This window comes from Delphinapterus leucas, chromosome 2 (genome assembly GCF_059928025.1).
Source record: "Delphinapterus leucas isolate spDelLeu-1000000601 "Yukka" chromosome 2, BTC_Dleu_Yukka2, whole genome shotgun sequence".
Lineage (NCBI taxonomy): Eukaryota > Metazoa > Chordata > Mammalia > Artiodactyla > Monodontidae > Delphinapterus > Delphinapterus leucas.
In genome coordinates this window covers 173,833,808-173,852,365 of record NC_143130.1, presented here as the reverse complement: position 1 = coordinate 173,852,365, position 18,558 = coordinate 173,833,808, and positions in this window count along the sequence as shown.

Here is an 18,558-nt window from a genome sequence, read left to right as displayed (position 1 = left end):
CTCTGACACCGAAATGTGAAAAGAAACAGACCCCGGCAGCTCTGTTTTTTATGTCAAAGATTTCTGGAAGTATCGATAGAGCCCTCTGGATCTTCACCGGTCTAGCATCCCCTAAGGGGCTGCAACCAGATGACACTGGTGCTCCGTTGGCAAGAGTTGGAGAGAAAAAAGAATGAATTCCTGAAAATGAACTTACACCATCATTTGGATTTCTGTTCCTGCAAACTCCCCAGAAGGGGTGATCAAAGGCAATCATGCCATCTCATTTCTCATCACAAGTCCAATGAAACAACCCCAAGTATTTTCCCGACTGGAAGAGTTCACCATCAAATCAAGAATGACACGTGTTTGATTGACACTCTTTTCCTCTGGAGCCAAACCCTGCACTCCTGTGATCGGCTCCTGGAACCTTCGAGTTCTGTCAGAATTCCCTGACCCTGAGGAAACTGCATCATTCCAAAGTCCAGGAATGTCCTTGACAGCTGCCTGCTGCCACCCTAGCCAGGGGTCCTCAGATCAGCACAAGCATCCCTTCGAAATTTTTGTCCTGGCAATGAGGGAAAACTAGCCAAACCTTGGGGTGACCACAGTGGGGTCCTCTTCAGCAGACTTCCTGCAGAGGACCTCGCACAGAATCTGACAATTTAGAGACACGAGGCACACCCTGGCAGTGAACCCCCGACGGTCCACTGTCCTGAAGCCCAGGTGATGGCTCTGCTTGAAACAGCCCAGAACTGGCAACTTTGGCCCCGAGGGCAGGAACTCTGTCTCCAGGACTAGGGCAACCTCTCGGATCAACTCTCTGAGATCCAGTGAAGGTACGAACATCTTAATCGAGTCATGCAAAAGCAAGTAAATGAACAGATAAAGGAATGGTGGACGAGGCGGCTATTTCGTTCTGCAGACTGTCTCTGATTCTTGTGTGCATTTCTTTCTGGAACTTTATTCCAAGCCCGGAGATTGCTGTCTATGTCACACTGCTGCCGTGAGAAGCCAGCCCTGCTCTCTGTGGCTGGGTGTTCGGAGGGAGGGATAGGATTTCACCCTCAGAAATCAAAGTGATCAATCAATCAAATTCAGCTGCCCCAGAAAAAACTTAGTATCTAAAGATCAAACGCTAACGCTCAAAGGAGTTTGCAAAATTGCACGAACTGGGCTACCCCCTTAGAGTTAATATTTTTGTTACCCCTACCTTCTCCATAAAACCCACGGGAAGGAAAGAGGTCTGTGGGTTTGTTGCCACTGTTGCAAGGAAGAAAGAGCAGGTATTGAGAAGTCAGGGAAGTTTACACCAGGAAAGAAACGATGGGGCATATAACAACTTTCTTTCAAGGACTGAAGAGCTGACAGAGAACGTGGATTAGGGGTCTCAAACTCAAAAGCTTGCCAGGGCTGGGTGTGTAAGCCTCCAAGTATAACGAAAACCATCAATGGAGGAGGCATGCTCATCCCAACAGGGCCACTGTGACCTGGCTCTGGGACATTTGCAGTTGCCAGAAATCCAACTGATGATATGAAATCTACAGTTTTTAAAAATATCAACGTATATACATTACTGTATATAAAATACATAATCAACAAGGACCTACTGTATAGCACAGAGAACCCTACTCAATATTCTGTAATAGCCTATATTGGGAAAGGAATCTGAAAGAGAATAGATGTATGTACATGTATAACTGAATGACTTTGCTATACACCTGAAACTAACACAACATTGTCAATCAACTATACCCCAATGTAAAATAAAAATTAAAAAATAATTTTTTAATAAAGAATATCAACAAATTCAACTTTTAAAAATCTCATTGGCTGGGTCCAAATTGGGAAGGCAAGATAAAGCTGGTGGTTCCAAACTGAAACTCAGCTTTGATACCTTTAGAGGAGACTAATGCTGCATAACCCCAGAGGTCCACCTGGGAGTAAAGGATGCAGCCTCCAAAGAGGCCCATTTGGGATGAATGTCAGGAAGCTTTTTCTCCCAGTGGAATTCTCTATCTCAGAAGGCGGGAGTCCACTTTGAAAATGGACAACCCATGGGGAACCGTAGGGCAGGCTCATAAAGGAACCGTAAAATCTCTTCTAATAAAGGTTAAAATTTTATTAAGTTCTTATTATGCACCAGACACTACTCTGAGAGCATATAGCTATACAACATTTTCGTTCTATAATTAACCTTAGTGAACTTTATCACCAAAGAATCGACTCAGTTGCTCTACACAGAGCAAAGGCTAAGACTTAGCAATACATTCCGACAATTGAAGGAAGACTGTGGCCCCGCCTTGGGGGAGGGGGAGGGGCTGGGAGGGAGGCAGTAGGACCACGCTGGCCCTAAGGGTTTTGGTAAAGTGTCCAAAGGGTCATGAGAAGTCAGTAAGGGTTTAAAGGGCAGATGGGCTCAGCTCAGACTTGCATTTGGAAAGATCTTCTTGACTACAAATGATGTGGTCATGAATCTAGAGGACTGAAAGGGTTGGGTCTTTATCTCCTCTTTTTTTTCCATTCCTGAACTCTGCATGGAGCCTTTCCCTTCCACAATAAGAAGAATTAAATGCTGCATATACAGTAAAATATGGCTGATTGGATCCGACTCATTTTCACTTTCAGACCTTCTCCATGTCACCTCTGGCCCAGGCCCCCATCCCCTCTCTCTGCCACTGAATAGCCTCTGTCTTTTCTCTCCACTTCTAACTTCAGCCTGACATACACTCTTCCCCCAGCAGATGGAGAGAGACGTTGGAAAATACAGCCCCCTGTTCAAAACCGTAAAATTCCTTCCCATTGCCAAGACCTCACCAGGATCTCCCGGAATCCTGCCTTCCCTCCAGCTACACTGGCCTCCTGTGGTCCCTTCAAATTCCCACCCATGCTTCTACCTCGGGTCCTTGTATCTGGGCCTCCCTCTGCCAGAGATGCTTGGCATCCAGGAATCCATGTGGCTGCCCTCCCTCATCCCCCGTAGGACTTTCTTCAATGCTCAGCCTTGCAGAAAATCTCTTCCTGACCAACCCTACCTAAACTTGTCCACCCCTGTGCCTCTTTCCCTGGTTTCTCTCTCTCCACAGCACTCCTCACATCTAACATTATATGCAGTTATATTATATGCAGGGACTTTATCCACACCATATCCCTACTATTTGGAACAGCACTGCCTATAGTAGGGGCTCAGTGAATACTTACTGGATTTGTTTGTGAGCAAATGATTTCAACTGGGCTGATACTTGCCTTTAGATCTATTAACATACTTATTGAATTAACATATTAAATAGAAGCAGAAGATGCTTTAAAAACTTAAGAAGATTGCGCGTCCGGAGCCCGTGCTCCGCAACGGGAGAGGCCACAACAGTGAGAGGTCCGCGTACCGCAAAAAAACAAAAAACAAACAAACAAAAAAACCTAAGAAGAAGCTATTTTAGGCATCTTCTACCTTTTATGAACCCTTTTAAACTATGACTCTTCTTATCTCTTCTTTTTTAGTTATGAAATCTACATACAAGAGAGTGTCTAATGTATATATTCAGTTTCATTTAGTTCTGCTAGTAATAAAATAAATATGTACCACCTCCCAAAACAAAAATATAGGAGGCACCCCCAGTATGCCACCCCTGCCAACCTCAGCCTCCTTCTTCCCCAGAGAGGTACCCACTAACCCAAATTTTGTGTTAATCATATACTTGTTTTTTCTTCACGGTTTTGCCAATTGCCTTTTTGGTCTCAAACAATAGACTTTATTTTGCCTTTAAAAAAATTTTATATAAATGAAACCAGTTCCTGCTTTTAATTGAGTTTCTGTTCTTTGTTCAGGTTCATGATGTGCTGGGGTTACTGCCCTGTCTTTATCTTGCCTTGTAGTTTTCCATTGTATGGATATACCACAATTGCTTATCTATTCTATATTTGATGGACATTCTTGTTCATGTCTCCTGGTACACATGTGAAAGAGATTCCCTTCCCAAATGTTACCATTTTCTGTGGATGAAATATGTCAGGAAGCACCATTTTTCAGCTACACCATCCACTAGAGTGATTATTTAAATTGAAATGGATTAAAATTGGATAAACTTTAAAGTTCGTTTCCTTGGTTACCCTAGCCGTATTTTAAGCACTCAGCAGCCACGTGTGGCTCAATGGCTACCATATTGGAGAGCAGATATAGAACATTTCCATCATCACAGAAAGACTCAGTGGACATCTCAAGTCTACAGGACCTCGGTAGGAATGGAAGTGCTTGACCATGAGGTATGCAAATATTCAGCTTCACTAGGACTACCAGGATGCTAGTACAAGTCTACACTCTCACCAGCAGAACCAAGGCCCCTGCTCCTCCATGATAGGTATTTGTCATTCTAATTATATATATATATCCTAGTATATTCATGTTATCCTCTAAGTTTCTGTCTTGTGCTTTTTATCTTTTGCCTTATGTTTTGTACCTTGTTTAAGAAAACCTCTCCAAAGTTCACGAAGACAGTCTCCTATGAGTTTTATATTTTGTCACTTATGTCCTAAATTCTCTTGGAACTGAATTTTTGTGTGTGGTGAGAATGAGAGACCCATATTTTTACCCAGTTGTCCCAAATTACCAAATTCAATAATTTCTACAGTGTTTCTCAATACCAGCCCTATCATAAATCAAGTTCCCATATATGTATGAGCTTCTGGGCTCTGTATTCTATTCCACCAATACTTGGTTGGGTCTTTTATAACTTTAAGTTTTTCTGTCTGTGAGATCAAAGTTCCCCATTTCATTTTCTTCTTCCAAGGAGTGTTGACTCTTCTTGGCCCTTACCTCTTTCATACACCTTTTAGAATCAGTTTGTTGTCTTAAAAAAAAAAATCCGGACTTCCCTGGTGGCGCAGTGGTTAAGAATCTGCCTGCCTATGCAGGGGACACGGGTTCGAGCCCTGGTCTGGGAAGATCCCACATGCCACGGAGCAACTAAGCCCACAAGCCTAAACTACTGAGTCCACGTGCCACAAACTGAAGCCTACGCGCCTAGAGCCCGTACTCCTCAACAAGGGAAGCCACTGCAATGAGAAGCCCACGCACCGCAATGAAAAGTAGCCCCTGCTCGCCACAACTAGAGAAAGCCCACAAGCAGCAACAAAGTCCCAACACAGCTATAAATAAATAAATTTATTTAAAAAAAATCCTCTTGGCACTTAGATTGGAAATTCATTGAATCTACACATCAGCTTGGAGAATTATATCTTTACAGTATTGAGTCTTCCTCTTTAAGATGTGTCTTGAGTTGGGTAGCTTCAATTTCTTTCAGTAAACTTTTATAATTTCTTCCATAAAGGGCTTATCCATATTTTATCAAACTGATTTCTTGAAATTTTATAAATTATCTTCTATAAATAGATTTTTACTTACATTTCCTAAGAGCTTTTGCTGATTTAAGGAAATGCAGTTGACTTTTGCATTTTGGGTTCTATTCTATCAACCTTATTGACTGCTAATTAATTCTCATGATTTATTTGTGGATTTGTTTTTTTTTAATGTAGACAATTATGCCATCTTCAAGTAATGAGAATTTTATTTCTTCATTTCCAATCTTTATATTTTATTTCTTTTCCCTCTTATTGATATCAGCTTCAGTACAAAGTTGACTGCTTTGGTGACTGTATCCTCCTTGCTGCCTTGTTCTCTACTTAAAGATACTGCTTTCAACACTTAGCCATTAAATCTGATGTTTTCTGTAGAACTTTTTCCATGTCCTATAACGTATTAAGAAAGTTCTCTTTTATTCCAATTTAGTTAGAATATTTTCTATTTCTTACAAAGAGATGTGGAATTTTATTCAAAATATTATCTGCATCGATTGAGATTACCACATGGGTTTTCTCTTTTACTTGGTTAATGTAGTGAATTCCATTGACAGATTTTTTTCCATTGAAAGACAAATCTTGCATTACTAGGTAAACCCAACTTCTTCATGATGCGTTATATGTTTTATACGTTGCTGGGTTTGTTGTGCTAATAAATTTTGTTAAGCATTTTTGCATCCATGTTCATGAGTGAGACTGAACTGTAATTCTTTGGGGTTTTTTTTACTTTTTTGTTGTTCTTGATCTGGTTTTGCCATCGAGGTGAGGACTGTTTCACAATGTGAGTTGAGGATTGTTCCTTCCTTTTCGTTCTCTGTAAGAATTTGTATAAAATAAAATTATTGGTTCCTTAAATATTTGATAGAACTTCCCTTTCAAATAGTCTGGTTCTATTGCTTTCTTTGTGAAAAGATTTTAAACCACTGATTCAATTTCCTTAATGGTTAATACAACTACTTCATCTTGAATCAGTTATGATAAGTTATATTTTTTCCTGGTATTTTATTCATTTAATTGATGACTTCAGATTTATTGGCATACATGTCTCATTCATAATATCATCAATTTAATCTCTGCATCATCTTTTTATTTCTCAAATCATTTATTTGTGCTTTTTTCTCAATTTTTCTTAATTAACTTTGAAAGAGTTTTGTCTATTTTATTAATCTTCTCAGACTATCAACTGTTGGCTTTGTTTGTCCTCTCTTATTGTATGTTTATTTTCTATTCCATTAATTTCTGAAACTCCCACTTTCTTCTACCTGCTGGTTTCCTTGGGCTTAAATGCTATTCTTTATCTCTGTTCTTAAATTAAATTTCTCATTAATTTTTAGTCTCTTACTTTTCTAATCTAAGTAGATTTCTCTCGTTTTGCTGCTGTAGCTTCACTCCACACACCATGATTTATAGGCATTTGTCATCAAACAGCTCTAAATAGTTTATTATTTTATTTTTTATTTTAATATTTTTAATTAATTTTTATTGGAGTACAGTTGCTTTACAATTTGTGTTAGTTTCTGCTGTACAGCAAAGTGAATCAGCTATACGTATACATATATCCCCTTTTTTTGGATTTCCTTCCCATTTAGGTCACCACAGAGCATTGAGTAGAGTTCCCTGAGCTATACAGTCTGTTCTCATTAGTTATCTATTTTACACATAGTTGTGTATGTATGTCAATCCCATTCTCCAATTCATCCCACTCCCCACAGCTTCCACCCCTGGTATCCATACATCCGTTCTCTATGTCCATGTCTCATTTCTGCTTTGCAAATAAGTTCATCTGTATCATTTTTCTAGATTTCACATAAAAGCAATATTATACAATATTTGTTTTTCTCTTTCTGACTCACTTCACTCTGTATGATAGTCTCTAGGTCCATCCACGTCTCTACAAATGGCACAATATTGCTCCTTTTTACGGCTGAGTAATATTCCATTGTATATATGTACCACCTCTTCTTCATCCATTCTTCTGTTGAAGGACATTTTCTTTTTATTTATTTTTGTCCCATATATTGTTCAGAAGTATAACTTTTAAAGTTCAAATATATGACTTTTTCTAGTTATATTTTTTATACTGATTTTTCAGTTAATTACAATCTGGTCAGAGATGGTGGCCTATCATATACAATGCACTGAAATCAGTTGGGGCTACTTTAGGCTAGAGCAGTAGTTCACAATCTGGACTGCATATTAGAACCACCTTGGTAGATTTTACAAGTCCCAGTTCCCAGGGCATACTCCATTCCGACTACATCACAATGCTGGACATTACTGGCTTTTAAAACACCCCAGGTGATTCCAACACAAAGCCACATTTGAGAATCGGTATACATGTGACAAATTTCAAAACTATTCATGTATGCTTCAAAACAATGTGTATTCTTCAACTTGGGTACAAAGTGATACCATATTCTAAATACATCTGCTGGATCCCACTTGCCAGTTGTTCACATCCTCTATTTGCCTCTTCAATCAATAACTCAAGGGCAGGGGGTAGGGCTCTATGGATGTGTCAATTTCTCCTTGTAGTGCTATAAAGATTTTCTTTATATTTTAAGTCCTAGATACATATTATATTTTATACCTAGAACTATTATATCTAAAATTATTACATCATTCTTGAGATTTGCTTTTTCACATGAAATGACCAACTTTTAACTCCAGTGAGTCTATTTTGTCTGATATAACACAGCATATCAGCTCATTTTTGGTGGAGTGGGGGAGGGTAGTTAATACTATCCTTCTTCTGTGCCCTTATGCCTATTTTAAACATATCACTATCTAATTCTTATCAAACCTGTACTAAGCCTGAATGTCAGTTGAGTATCCTTGTCTGTCTGTACACTAAAATAAAACTAATCTGCCTTTTAAAAAATAATTCACTGGGAATTCCCTGGTGGTCCAGTGTTTAGGACTCTGCAGTCTCACTGCCAAGGGCCCAGGTTCAATCCCTGGTCAGGGAACTAAGATCCCCCAAGCCACGCAGCACGGCCAAAAAAAGAAAAGAAAAAAAATTGCACAAGTCAGAGTCTTCCCTAATTTGAGCTCAGTTATTCCAAATAGTCAAAATTATGATGTGATATTCAATATGTGATATTCAAAACACAAGGTCTCAATAGCCATGCTCCCCCAGTTAGAGGACCTGGAAATCATTACTTTATGAAATAAAACAAGTTTGACACAACATCTCAAATTTGTAAAATCATTAAGGTCCTCATCAACTGCAGAGCCACAACACCTTTCAAAACAACCATGTTTTATTTTAGTGAGCATTAAAAAATTAACGTAAATATAATCTTCAGTGATTGAAAGAGCAAAGCTGACCCTGGGCAGCCTCTCTGCATAGGGTCAGCAACTTTTCAGGGGTCCAGATCCTCATTTGGCTGTCTCCTAGGCCCAGGGGAGACTCTGCTGGTTGTGTGTGAGCTTTAAATTAGCTGGTGGGATGCTCCTCAAGGGTGCAATTAGTGTGCGAGCAGTCAAGACTATATTTAAGAAGTCAGAGTTCAGACAATTCCAAACTTGAAAATGCTTTTACATGCCGTCATTCAAATGCTTAATATTTTTTTTACAATTAATAAGTTGTTTTCAAGGCACCTGTTGCCAATACCTAATTTTCATTGAGTGGTTTCTGAGAGAACGTGGCCAAGTGTCAGTGTAGAGTGCCTGCTTGGTGTTGCATATAATTTTTAGGATATTCTGAATGGCATGTGCTAATTATTTAGTACAATAGCTAATTTTATGGCGCTGAAGGACTGGAACAGAAGGGCTGTAATTACTTATAATAGGAATGTCTCGTGTTTTGTTAAAACCAAAGTGTGGGAGGCAAAAAAGAAAATAAAGGATAATTTTACACTCTCCTCTGAAGAATGAAGTAGTTAATATTTTCAAGACTTTGTTACTAGTAACACTGGAAGACTAACCATATGTCCTCAACTTCTAAGGAAAACATTGTAGCTTTAGTGAAATTTACAGCAGTTTCTGAAATACGTGTTTAGATTTTACTTCCCAAAGCAGATGAAAATTCTTTTTAAACTGCGTCTTGTGCCATGGTTTCCAGGATAGCATAGATCTTCTTGAGAAAGGGGGCAGAAAAGTTTTCCAGATTTTCACTAGTAAGAGGACCTTATTCGAGGCACATAGAAACAGTAATAAGCAACATTGCTTCGGAAGCTGCCTACGGCAGGGTGTGCCCGTTACCCAGAACTCACACATGATGTGATGTTCATTCTCAAATCAACCTTGTTGGAAGGGCAGAGGGGGAAACTGAGGTTCAAAACCCTCTGAAAATAGCGCCGAGAGTTTTAAACTGTTCATACCTCTCAATGCAGGAGTTCCATTTCTAGGGATCTACTCCAAAAGAACAATCATCGATGTGATGAACAATTCATACATCAAATAAGACGTTTCACTCAGCATTTATACAATCATGAAAAATGGGAAGCCATCTAAATATTTGGAGATGGTTTATTAAATTACTACACAACCAACCCAGGGATCTCAAACCATCATTAAAATTATATTTTAGTGAATAGGGACCAAGAAGGGGAACTCATGATTTAATACAAAATGAACAGACCAGGACACAAAGCCAAAGAAAAACCTATAAAAATAATATTATATATGAACATAGCAAAAGAAACTGCTTAGAAGAAACATATCTGAATGTTAATAATTATCACTAGGTGGTGAGTTTACAGACATTTTTTCTTATACTTACTGTATTTTTTATATTCTGCAGTAATTTTTTTCTAGTTTCCAATAAGAAAAAATATATATTATTTAAAAATATAAGCATAAAGAATTATCTTGTAGTCAAAGGCAAAGAGCTAAGCCAGACTCCCGAAACCTCCCCATTTTTTCCAGAATCCCAAGGGTCCGTGGACTCTTCCATCTGAGCGCGTCCCAAGGCAGCACCCTTTCTGGTTCCTGCCGTCTTCTTTCTCCTAATTCCTTCCTCACTTCCCAGCACTGTTTCCCCTAACTTCAGCCCTTTATTTCTCTAATGACCCCTCTGTTCCGTGCTCCCTTTTTTCCCCTCTACTCAAGAACTATCCACAAGCCCAATCCCAGCCTGATGGGGAACCCAGAGCTCAGGGGTCTGCAAGACTCTCCAGGAGAGGCGGGGTGTGTGGGGTGAATAGAAAGCATTCACTGCACATCAAGGGGTCTGTTGACTCTTCCCTCCACCCATCATGAGTGACTCAAACATATAGACAAACAGAAGCAAGACCCACATTACTCAGTTGGATCACAAGGTCACTTCCAACTGTGAAGATCAAGAATTAAAAGTGAACTAATTGGCCAGAGAACTTCAGATCGACCCATATCAAATATATAAAAATACATATATATACGTATATATGTGTGGGTGTGTATGCACGTATGTATGTGTATATGTATGTCTGTATGTGTGTGCATATATGTATGTGTGTATATGTGCACATATGTACGTACATGTGTATGTGTGTATATATGTATGTATGTCTCTCTGTGTATGTGTGCGTGCATGTATGTGTATGTACGTATGTATGTGTGTACATGTGTACGTGCGGATGTGTATGCGTGTGCATGTATGTGTGTATGGGTGTGCATATGTTTGTGTGTATATGTGTATGTGTCTGTATAGGTATGTATGTGTGTATGTATGTGGTTATATGTATGTGTATGTGTGTGTATGAATTTTTGCATATATGTATGTGTGGGGTGTGCATATGTGTATAGGTGTGTATGTATGTATGCATATGTATTTTGTATGTATGTGTTTGGGGTATTTATGTGTGTATGTGTATGTATGTGCGTGCGTATGAATGTGTTTGTGCATGTTTGTGTATATGAATATGTGTGCATGGATATTGTGTATGTATTTGTGTGTGTGTATGTATGTGTGTATATGTATTATGTGTATATGTGTATATGTATGCGTGTGCATGTGTGTATGCATGTGTGTTGCGCATATATGTAGGTGTGTATGTATGTGTGCATATGTATGTATGTGGGTATATGTATATGTATGCGTGTGTATGGGTGTGTATATGTAAGTATGTGTGTGTGTGTTTGTATATGTGTATGTGTTTGTGTGTATATATGTGAGTGTTTGTGTGTATATGTATATGTATGTGTCCGTTTATGTATGTTGTATGTGTGTGCATGTGTGTATATGTATGTATTGTGTTTCGTGTGTATGTGTGTGTATGTGGGCTTTCATGTGTGTATATGTATATGTGTATATATTTATGTGTGTATATGTATTTATGTGTATGTGTGTGCATATGTGTATTATGTGTTTGTATTTTTGTTTATGTTTGTGTATATATGTGTGTGTGTATACATATATATATGGTAGCTCAGAGGGCACAGCTATACTTTAATTTTTTTAAAGGCCTTGTATTGCTCCTTCTTCTCAGTTGATTTGACTAGTTGAGTGAGCACACAGACTTGTAGTCAGTTTATTGGAGGGATAAGACAAAACAAATGAAATGATGATCCTCAATTTTAGACCTAAGAAACCTGCCCACTTTTTTTTTAAACATCTTTCTTGGAGTATAATTGCTTTCCAATGGTGTGTTAGTTTCCACTTTATAACAAAGTAAATCAGCTATACATATACATATATCCCCATATCTCCTCCCTCTTGCATCTCCCTCCCACCCTCCCTATCCCACCCCTCTAGGTGGTCACAAACCACCGAGCTGATCTCCCTGTGCTATGCGGCTGCTTCCCACTAGCTATCTATTTTACGTTTGGTAGTGTATATATGTCCATGCCACTCTCTCACTTCGTCCCAGCTTACCCTTCCCATTCCCCGTATCCTCAAGTCCATTCTCTACATCTGTGTCTTTATTCCTGTCCTGTCCCTAGGTTCCTCAGAACCTTTTTTTTTTTTTTAGATTCCATATATATGTGTTAGCATATGGTATTTGTTTTTCTCTTTCTGACTTACTTCACTGTATGACAGACTCTAGGTCCATCCACCTCACTACAAATAACACAATTTTGTTCTTTTTATGGCTGAGTAATATTCCATTGTATATATGTGCCACAAATTCTTTATCCATTCATCTGTTGATGGGCACTTAGGTTGCTTCCATGTCCTGGCTATTGTAAATAGTGCTGCAATGAACATTGTAGTACATGTCTCTTTTTGAATTATGGTTCTCTCAGGGTATATGCCCAGTAGTGGGATTGCTGGGTCCTATGGTAGCTCTAGTTTTAGTTTTTTAAGGAACCTCCATACTGTTCTCCATAGTGTATCCATTTACATTCCCACCAACAGTGCAAGAGGGTTCCCTTTTCTCCACACCCTCTCCAGCATTTATTGTTTGTAGATTTTTCAATGATGGCCATTCTGATTGGTATGAGGTGATACCTCATTGTAGTTTTGATTTGCATTTCTCTAATGATTAATGATGTTGAGCATCCTTTCATGTGTTTGTTGGCAATCTGTATATCTTCTTTGGAGAAATGTCTGTTTAGGTCTTCTGCCCATTTTTGGATGGGGTTTTTTGTATTTTTTATATTGAGCTGCATGAGCTGCTTATAAATTTTGGAGGTTAATCCTTTCTCAGTTGCTTCATTTGCAAATATTTTCTCCCATTCTGAGGGTTGTCTTTTCCTCTTGTTTATGGTTTCCTTTGCTGTGCAGAAGCTTTTAAGTTTCATTAGGTCCCATTTGTTTATTTTTGTTTTTATTTCCATTTCTCTAGGAGGTGGGTCAAAAAAGGATCTTGCTGTGATTTATGTCATAGAGTGTTCTGCCTATGTTTTCCTCTAAGAGTTTTATAGTGTCTGGCCTTACTTTTAGGTCTTTAATCCATTTTGAGTTTATTTTTGTGTATGGTGTTAGGGAGTGCTCTAATTTCATTCTTTTACATGTAGCTGTCCAGTTTTCCCAGCAACTCTTATTGAAGAGGCTGCCTTTCCTCCATTGTACATTCTTGCCTCCGTTATCAAAAATAAGGTGACCATATGTGAGTGGGTTTATCTCTGGGCTTCCTATCATGTTCTATTGATCTATATTTCTGTTTTTGTGCCAGTACCATACTGTCTTAATTACTGTAGCTTTGTAATATTGTCTGAAGTCTGGGAGCCTGATTCCTCCAGCTCCATTTTTCTTTCTCAAGATTGCTTTGGCTATTCGGGGTCCTTTGTGTTTCCATACAAATTGTGAAATTTTTTGTTCTAGTTCTGTGAAAAATGCCATTGGTAGTTTGATAGGGATTGCATTGAATCTGTAGATTGCTTTGGGTAGTAGAGTCATTTTCACAATGTTGATTCTTCCAGTCCAACAACATGGTATATCTCTCCATCTGTTTGTATCATCTTTAATTTCTTTCATCAGTGTCTTATAGTTTTCTGCATACAGGTCTTTTGTCTCCTTAGGTAGGTTTATTCCTAGGTATTTTATTCTTTCTGTTGCAGGGGTAAATGGGAGTGTTTCCTTAATTTCTCTTTCAGATTTTTCATCATTAGTGTGTAGGAATGCAAGAGATTTCTGTGCATTAATCTTGTATCCTGCTACTTTACTAAATTCATTGACTAGCTCTAGTAGTTTTCTGGTAGCATCTTTAGGATTCTCTATGTATAGTATCATGTGATCTGCAAACAGTGACAGCTTTACTTCTTCTTTTCCGATTTGGGTTCCTTTCATTTCTTTCTCTTCTCTGATTGCTGTGGCTAAAACTTCCCAAACTATGTTGTATAATAGTGGTGAGAGTGGATAACCTTGTCTTATTACTGATCTTAGAGGAAATGGTTTCAGTTTTTCATCATTGAGAATGATGTTGGCTGTGGGTTTGTCATATGTGCCTTTATTTTGTTGAGGTAAGTTCCCTCTATGCCTACTTTCTGGAGGGTTTTTATCAGAAATAGGTGTTGAATTTTGTCAAAAGCTTTTTCTCCATCTATTGAGATGATCATTTGTTAATATGGTGTATTTGTTAATATGGTGTATCACATTGATTGATTTGCGTATATTGAAGAATCCTTGCATCCCTGGGATAAATCCCACTTGCTTATGGTGTATGGTCCTTTCAATGTGCTGTCAGATTCTGTTTGCTAGTATTTTGTTGAAGATTTTTGCATCTATGCTTATCAGTGATGCTGGTCTGTAGTTTTCTTTCTTTGGGACATCTTTGTCTGGTTTTGGTATCAGGGTGATGGTAGCCTCATAGAATGAGTTTGGGAGTTTTCCTCCCTCTGCTATATTTTGGAAGAGTTTGAGAAGGATGGGTGTTAGCTCTTCTCTAAATATTTGATAGAATTCACCTGTGAAGCCATCTGGTCCTGCTGCCCATTTTTTATAGAAAAGAGATGGAGGCCCAGAAGTTGAAGACCCAGCTGGGTAGCAGAGCCAGAAATTGACCCTCTTTGCCAACATATATGGCACATGACTGTCATCACTCACATGGTTTTTCCCAAAGAAGGGTGGATAACGTTATCAGTTTAAGGAAAAATGGTGCAACAGAAAAAGGGGAAGTCTTTTAACATTAAAAACCACTTTCTAAGGGAACTTTCTTATTCGTTTCACTATGACCTCTTTCCTTCCTCTTCTTGTTTACTGCATAAAAATAGCATGGCTGCTGGTATAAAAATCCTGTCTGTAACCACCAGCATCTAGATTTCATTTTCCATATCTTTCCCACAAATCACAATCCATTTGCTTGCACAAATTACTCCAAAAACTTCAATTTTCTCCCTTGTTTATTCCTCCCCATCTTCTAAAGTTGCATTACTCGTTGTTAATAAAAAAGGTTAAACCATTCAGTTAACTGTTTTATTATCAATTGCTATTTCTTGCGAACAAGCCTTCAGTTATTGTGTTATTTAAAAGGCATTTGGTAGTGTGCTTCTGAAAAACAGCTCTACAAAATAGTTTATTAGTGTATTAATTATATGACTCTTGAACCCTCCGAACAAATGTAATGATCACATAAAATATGCCAGCCAAATGCAGAAGACTGTGTGTGTGATATTTCCTGATTCTATGTGCCAATAATATAAATAAGTTTGTTTTGGTAGGCAGGCATCTAAACTAGCAGATTCACTTCCAAATAGCCTTAATATTTATTATAATGCCAAAGTAATGTCAACATTATTTACAGATTATGAAAAATAATTTAAGGCTTGAGCAAACTTGCTGTTGGACTATAACAAGTTTCCTAATCACAGAAATATTTATTGTGATGCCATCGGCACACAAAGTACTGTTTCCAATAATGAGCAAAGACAATTATGTTTTAACTGTTTTAAGTCTTGTCAAAATATATTTTGGGAGGACTGGAATCTTCCGAGGTACTGAGTCACGCTATTGATTATATTGTGTAGTTGGTAGAATCTCACCTTTTGTATCCAAAATTTTATGGTAAATTGTTAGCTTTTTGGAAGAGCAAATAAATCATTATACTAAATATAGGCTGTCAGGTTAGTTCAGTACTTAGCACAACCTTAAAAATTAGGTGTCTTATCTGTGCTTTTTGTAGAACTGCTACTTTATTTTGCAACACATTAAAATAAAGACTTTTTGATTGGCTCGGGAGGAAACAAAGGAAGGGAAGCCAAGAGATAAGAAGCATTAAAACAGTTTTTTTAAAATCACACAATGCTGTACATTAAAAATGAGCTCTGTTGGAATATTTTGGTCTTTGGGGTCTTTTATGTCATGCTGCAAGTGTAGAGGAAGTGTTCCCTAAAAAACATCCAGGATAGCCTGTAAAAGAAAACAGTTTATTTCCAGGGCGGTTTGAATGACATGTCTGCCCAACAACCAACCTGCCAATGTCAGCGACATGTTAGAAAATTTTGTTTCCGGTACGGTAGGGCTGACTCACCGAGGTCCACAGAGCTAGCATCTCTCCTTCCTTCCTCTGAGTTGACGATAATTATTTGCATGTTTGTTTGTTTTGTTTTTTCAACCCTCCAGAGTCATATTCCTTAGCATATAGTTTTCATTTGGTTCAATTCTTCTTTAAGACAGTCCAACCTGTTCCATTTTAAAGATGTCTTAATTAGTCTAATCTTGATTGGGCTCTCTCCAAAGCTCCTGTTGGCAGAGTCAGATTTCAATTAACATTCCACTTCCATACTGCAAATGCCCTTGCTCAGAATTTTTTTGAAAGTGCTATTTTGGATGCCACCTCTCTTCAGCTTTATTCTGCCTCAGAAATCATACAGCTCCTAAGTGTTTCAAGGCACCAGACACAGAGAAGAGTTCTGGCGATGACTCTTTTTGCATTTTCAAGAAACATAATTCTGTTGACCAGCATCTTGTGCCCATATCTGGAAGCTTCAAGAGGACGAGGGATGCACATTCTTCTGGTCCTTCCAAATCAGGCATCAGACCCTCTCCTTGATGGGTGGCAGAGAGTTTAAACCAAGGATGTGGTGATACAATTCTGGCTTCGATTTATTAAGCAGCTAGTGAACAGGTGTGAAACGCTTTCAAACATGTTAGTACATTCAGGCCCTACGTTAGTCCTGCAAGGTAAGCGTACCTGTGCCCATTTTATAGATGAAAGTGCTTGGAATTCAGAGTGCTTAACTAACTCCCTCAAGACTTCAGAGCCGATCAGGGGCATTTGAGATGAGATGGTCTTCCATTTGACCACACTGATGTGACCAAGTGGACAAGCCTAATTTCAAAAAATTCAAAGAGAGGATAGAAGTACAGTATTGCCATGCTTATTCACCAACTGAAATGTGAGATATTGAACTTAAGCAGATGTTTTGGATAACTCTGCTTATTCAAGGTAATGCTAAAGCTCACTTCCATATAGCCACTCTCTCTCTCTATTCTTGGGTCAGATGGCCTGAGTTTGAACCCAAGGTCCATGACCTTGGACAAATGCACCTAACTTGTCTAGACCTCGGTTAATTCATCAGTAACATGGAAACTGTAATAAAACTTAGTTCATAGGGCTGCTCTGAGGATTCCGTGAGACAATCCTTGTAGAGCTCTGCACACAGGCCTGACACTTGGGAACACCATGGTCCCTTGAACAAATGTTGACTGTAGACAACTGTTTTTCAACCTCAGCACTAGAGACAATCTGGGCTGGATAATTCTTTGCTTGAAGGGCTTTCCTATGCATTGGAGGATGTTTGGTCCCATCCCCGGTCTTTACCCACTAGATGCCAATAGCACTTCCTCCAGCTGTGCCAATCCAAAATGTCTCCAGTTGTTACCAGATGTCCCCTGGAAGACAAAGTGAACAGTTCTGTGGTATCATCCTCAGAGCTGCCCTGTCCAATATGGCAGCCACAAGCTACCTACGGCGACTGAGCACCTGAAATGTGGCTAGTGTGCACACTTTGAAATACCAGTCTGGATATACTGGGTTAAATAAAATGTATTAGTAAAATAATTTCACCTGTTTCTTTTAACTTATTTTTTTTACTGCAGCCATGAGAAATCTAAAAATTACACATGTGGTTTGCAGTAGGCTTCTGGTGGACAGCACCGTGCCAAAGGATTCGATCTCACTTCTAGGAAGATCACTCCAGACGGCTCTCTCAAACCTGCATCCTCGTTTCTGCTTGGCTATCAGACATCTCCAGTTGTCTGGCAGCTCACTGTCAGTGTGGGCAGACTCACCACAAAACCCATCATCTTTTCTCCATCCCATCTCAGTAGATGGAACCACCATCCTCTTCCACAGTAACTAAAGCTCACACACCTGATGTCGTTCTCAACCCCTTCCTCCTACTCATCCCCTCACCCTTGAGCAAAATCCAGCGTTCCATTACCCAGTCTGTTTCAGTGTTCTAAATGTGAAAAAGAAATCACCAAAGCAGTGTTTATAGAGAAAAACTGTAAACAACCTAAATGCCCATAGCAGGGGACCCACGAGTAAATTACAGTCCACCTCCACATTGCAATACCATGCAGCTATTAGAATCACAGGTGAGAATATTTAATAGAGTCACAGATGAGAATATTTCTCAGAAAATGTATTTATGTTTCGCACAGAGAAGGAAATAGATTAGGACACAGGACAAAAAGCATGATCTTATTTTTGCAACAAAATTATATCTATTGATACATGGATGTATGCATGAAAAAGAGTAGATAAATTAACAGAAGTTTATTGATGGCTGGTGAGAACACAGATGAATTGTAGTTCAATCTTATAGTTTTGTTTTGCTCACAAGTTTTCTAAGATGAACATGTATTACTTCTATAATAAGAAAAAAAGAAGATCCATAAGAAGAAACGAAGAGGTG